Source organism: Schistocerca americana, chromosome X (genome assembly GCF_021461395.2).
Source record: "Schistocerca americana isolate TAMUIC-IGC-003095 chromosome X, iqSchAmer2.1, whole genome shotgun sequence".
NCBI lineage: Eukaryota > Metazoa > Arthropoda > Insecta > Orthoptera > Acrididae > Schistocerca > Schistocerca americana.
Window position 1 is genome coordinate 590,868,710 of NC_060130.1, and position 6,000 is coordinate 590,874,709.

Consider the following 6,000-nt stretch of genomic DNA (forward strand, 5'->3'; position numbering starts at 1 on the left):
GTTTTAAGTGTGTGGACAGAAGGTATTTCATGCACCATTGTCGCTTCCCACCTTTTCTGTTCTAGTCGTGAATGGTCTGCGGGAAGGACCACTGTTGGTAAGCCTCTGTGCCTACTCCACTCTTTCATTTTACGTTTGAGATCTTTTCGAGAAAAAGAAATATATTTTTGAAAAAGATTCCGATTAAGAAAATCGATGACAGATTCATTATGAAGTTCTTTTTGAGGTCTGTAAAACGAAAGGAGCATACGACCAGTCGTTATGGTATACATTTCCTGCGTCTGCTATAGCAGTACTTCGGGCTGCTGGTTGTTTACGCCAGTGGCCACAAGTTCAGAGTAGACGACAGAGGGCAGTCTCCTGCCTCACAGCCAGAAGAGGAGTGAAAGCGGTTTTGCAGCAGAATGCCATGCTGTCGTCCGGCCCGTGTCATCTGATCTGAGGTTATGGCCAGCGGCGAAAACATCTAGCATCCCGAAGTACAGCGCCATCAGCCGTCGGAAATACGTACCAAACGATTGCTCCATCGTTTCTTCCTTTATAAAGACCTTACTCTAATTTTCATGCGGTTTTCATTCTTAGACGGCCTTACTCTATATTACACTTTACGAATACCTTACACAACCTTAATGGTAAAACTGACACATTATGCGGTTTTTACAGTTGAAGATTGGTCTTAGAGAGGACGTGCGTATCTAGCGCAAGGGGAAATAAAATGTGCAGTTAGTTGTATCTGTGCTACTCACAGGTATTTTCCCCGTGTATTTTAATTGCACATCACTTAACTCGTAAGTAGAGGCAGTAAAAATATTTTTTCTTGATTTACCATCTTAATATAAACCTATGGCACGTCTCCCGTCCGAAAGAACAGATACCATCTTCATATATATATATATAGTTAAGGCTCACCGGCCATTTGACCATCTTCTTCTGTGCGAATGCACAAACAGTGCCCCAACTCTTACGGGAATCGCCGGTAAAGCCGCGAGTAACGAGTATAATGGTCAGGGGCACTATGAATATAGTGCAGGACAATAAGTTCACGGGAGACGTGGAAGAGATACGTCCCTGGAGTCGCACTATCCTCTGTGTCCTCGGTAGCTCGGATGGAGCAGGCACGGTAGCTCTGCGTGTTCGTTCAGAGAGCTGGTTGGCCTCTGTAACAAAACAACTGAGTAGAAGGATCAACAAACGAACTTGAATGGATGTCATGTGACGTCCGCAACGAAAAAAAACACAACGACCAACAACTAAAAACAAATGCGTAGAGCGTCTGCCATGTAAGGAAGAGATCCCGGGTTCGAGTCCCGGTCGGGGCACACATTTTCAAGTGTCCCCGTTGACTTATATCAACGCCTGTATGCAGCTAGGGGTATTCATTTCATTGTAACTCTTAATTTTTACCTATTGTTGCATCTGACGATGGGTACTGTGGGCCGGAACCTGCTATGATTGTGTCATAAAAAGTGACAGTGTCAAAGAAATAGAATTTTATAGTACATATTTTACTCTTCCAGGAACGTACGCTGTCAGAATTTCAACAGTAAACTACACCATTATGCAAAACGTCTCTAATTGCGCCTGCAGCTCTAGTTGGGTGAGCATCTTCGTGACACTTCCAAGCTTACTAAAATAACTCGTGACGAAATGCCCTGCTCTTATCTGGATCTTCACCATTTCCTCTAGCACTCGTTCAAATGGTTCAAATGGCTCTGAGCACTATGGGACTTAACATCTGTGGTCATCAGTCCCCTAGAACTTAGAACTACTTAAACCTAACTAACCTAAGGACATCACACACTTCCATGCCCGAGGCAGGATTCGAACCTGCGACCGTAGCAGTCACGCGGTTCCGGACTGAGCGCCTCTAGCACTCGTACCTGGTACGGTTTACAGACAGACGAGTAGTATCCAAATACTGATCAAAAGAGCGTTTTGTAAGGTATTTCATTCGTTGGTGGACAACAATGACTGTGGATTCTTCCAAAGTTTTATGTAATTGTTGCACCTTAAATCGCTCTACACGAATACACCGAGCTATTTAATGTATGTGTCTGCTTTCAGTGAATGTACGCCAATGGCGCAATTATGCAATGACGAGGCTTTCCCAACATTTATGCTTAATACATTACATTTGTCTATGTTGTGGGCCAGCCGCTAATCCTCGCGCCAAGTCTCAATCCTCTGCAGGTCTTCCTGTATTTTGCTACATTTTATAGCACTGCGACTTCTCTGTGTATATCACATAATCCGAGAACAGCTTCATGGAACATCTAACGCTATTCACTACCTCATTTACATGTATTGTGATCAGTGGAGGTCCTTGAACACTCCTTTTGGGTACACCCAAAATTATTTTGACGTCGGAGGATTTATCTCCATTAAGAATCGTATGTTGTGTTCTATTTGCTAGAAACTCTCCAATTGAGTCACCAAGCCTATCTGGTATTCTTACGTTCATATGTTGTTCATTACGTAGCAGCGCAGAACAGCGTCGAACGCCATATGGGAGTTAACCTGGTCGCCGATACACAGGGTGCCTCTGAAATGTTCCAACAAACTTAGAGCGGCTGTTGAGGGAGTCTTGAGGAAGAAGTCGGCGGTGATAGCAACCAACGACGCTTCAGAACGTCGATGTTATGGGCGCCTGCACCTACCAGTAGGTCACCCCTTCGGCAGAAAAGTGACTTTTTACGTTGACAGACCATTGTTTACTATATTACGACTGATTTGCACAATCGACAGTGGAGAAGAAGGAGCTAGCTGTCGCGTAGAAAGGCTTTATCTTAAATAAATTTGATGCTCTGTTGCCGTGGAAGATAATGGTTTCGGACACGGGTTTCCATCTGCAGTTTATTTTTCTCCTGGAGCCCCATATAATCTCCAATGTTTTTCGGTATACAGGAGAAAAATAAACTGCAGATGGAAACCCGTGTCTGAAACCGTCATCCAGCAATGCAACAGAGCATCACATACATAGGAGACAAGGCCTATGCGACAGCATGCTCCATCCTCTTTACTGGCGATCGTGGAAATCAGTCGCTATCACTGAATAACAAACAACATTGCGAGACGTTCCGACTACGGTCCGTCAGCGTACGAAGTCGCATTTGTTGCAGAAAGGGTGGCCTAGTGCAGGCGCTAGCGCCGATAACTCTCTGCAGCGCTCTGCAGAGCTCTGCAGCGTCGTTGGGTGACATTTCCGGACGCGGTTTCCTATTCTCGATTTGTTCCTGAAGACACCCTCTACAACCCCTCGAAGTTCGTCGCAACATTTCTGGCACGCCTTGTACATTTCCTTTCGGGACCCGTGAATAAACAGAGCGAGTTGTGTTTCAGACGGTTGTTGTTTGTGGAATCTATGTTGATTCCTACAAAAGAAACGGCTCTGAGCACTGTGGGACTTAACATCTATGGTCATCAGTCCCCTAGAACTTATAACTACTTAAACCTAACTAACCTAAGGACAGCACACAACTCCCAGCCGTCACGAGGCAGAGAAAATCCCTGACCCCGCCGGGAATCGAACCCGGGAACCCGGGCGTGGGAAGCGAGAACGCTACCGCACGACCACGAGATGCGGGCTCCTACAAAACAGATATTGGGTCTACAGAAATGTCACAAAATGCTAACAAAACTTATTCTAAAATTCTACATTAGCCTTAAGTCAACGACATTGCGGTACTCTTGTGAGTGTCTGTTCGACAACCGTCCTTGGAAACGGAATGGATCCGCGTATTTTACCAACAACGAGAACGTGTTTACCTCCAAAAACCTAAGAAATGCTGCAGTTAGAAGAGGAACAGATACATTCGGATACCAAATGTGGAATCATGTATGTATCCCATCAAGTCCAATCGTCTTTCCAATGATGAGCGGTCACTTAATTCGATATCTGTCATTTTGACTGAAAGAAGGAAATGCAGTACGATCTAACTGTGCGTCTTCTTCCGTTTCGACGCCACTATGCCCACTGAGTGTGGACAGCTGGCTTTGATCTGGTTACTAAATTTAGAAAACATCTAAATTTCTTTGTTTTTGCTGTCAGAATGGTAGATAGAATATTAGTTTCGAATTCGCTGAATGTTTCATGCTTGGCTCTACTTAAGCTAATTTCTCCTTCGTTCAGTTTTTGCTTGTCTACCAGGCTTTGAATGCGTTTAAATCCGAGGTGAAGCTTTATTTGCTTTCTCAACAGCTTCCTAACACAGTAATCGAACCACGGTCAGTCTTTACCTTCCCTCACAACTTCCCTCGGCACACACCTGTCTAAGGCATATTGCACAATATTCCTCACCTTTGTCCATTTATACTCAACATTTGCAGTCTCAGAGAGTAAGTTTCCATATTGAATGCTCACATAAAATGAAATCTGTCTCGTGTCCCACTTATTAAGCAGATATACCTTCCTAACTCTCTTTATATTCCTATTTAAAATCGTATTCAGTGATGCTATAACGGTCTTCTGATCAATGATTCCCTACACTAAATTATGAGTCAGACGTTCGGCCCTGTTTGTAACCAGTAGATCTAAGTTGCTACCCTCATGAGTTGGTTTTTTTATTTATTGCTCAAGAGAATTTTCGGGTAAAGCATTTAGAGCACTTTCACGCAATTCACTGTCCCTACTTTCCTCCCAAATCACTTAAGAGCTACATGCTGAGATTCCGCTGACACCGAGACTTAGCTCTCAAAACCACCACGAAGTCCTACAGGAAGCTTTGTCAATCATTCAAATACAATTTTAGCCAGCCATTGTGAACATCTGTCTCGTAACTACGGTGGCATAGCGAAAGTTTCTCGGGCTGAAAGTGAAAGAGTGTTTTGTAGGTCAAGATGCCCTTATTTTATGACGCGTTTTTTCTGGTCAATTCTGTTTCTAAACTATGAAGTATGGTTCTAGACGGCCTGAAATATCCTTCAACAGCAGACATAGCGTCATCATTGAAACGGTAAAACATTCCAAGCGCAAATTTCTTTATGTGTAAGAACAACAGAAAGTCAGTGTGTCCAATCAGGCGAAAAGATTGAATATTACTGCAGTCGTATTTCAGATTCAGGTCTTTTTCAGAGAATTTTTTTCCTTCAGAATCCAGTCCTCACCACCCCTTTTTTTTTAAAAAAAAATAAGTTGGTTAAGAATACTTGAGTGATATTGACCAGTTTGTATTCTACCCTTTGCAAGATACTAAATTAGAATAACCCTATTTGTGCCACAGAGCATTTCTGACAAATGCAATCGGATTTATCTTTCTTAGTGTACGGGCACTTACTCCCAGTCTTTCGACTGCGTGAAGTGGCGGATATAAGTCTCATAGACTGACAAACGATTATAATTACAGAAAAAAATGGATGGTTTATTCAAAAGTAAGAGCTTCACAAATTCAGCGAGGTGATAACGCGTTGGTCCACCTCTGGCCGTTATGAAAGTAGTTACACGGCTTGGCATAAATTGGTAGCTGTTGGATGTCCTCCTGAGTCGTATCGTGCCAAATTCTGTCCAAGCCCGAGATAGCTGGAGGGCACTGCCCATAATATTCCAAACGTTCTCATTTGAGGAGAGATCCGACGACCTTGATGGCCAAGATAGGTTTTGGCAATTACGAAGACAAGCAGGAGTAACTCTCGCCGTGTGCGGGCGGCCATTATCTTGCTGAAATCTAAACTCAAGAAGCCCTTCCGTGGAGTGCAGCGAAACAGAGCGTAGAATATCGTCAATGTACCAGAAGGATGTAAGTTGCAGTAGGTACTGGGAGATGAAGAAGCTTGCACAGGATAGAGTAGCATGGAGAGCTGCATCAAACCAGTCTCAGGACTGAAGACCACAACAACAACAACCGCTGTGTTGTAAGGGTACCGCGGACAACAGCCAACGGGGTACTGTTATGAAAAGAAGACCATCACTCTTGATTCTCTTGCCATATGTCTCGTAACTACGGTGGCATAGCGAAAAGTTTCTCGGCCTGAAAGTGAAAGGATGTTTTGTAGGTCAAGATGCCC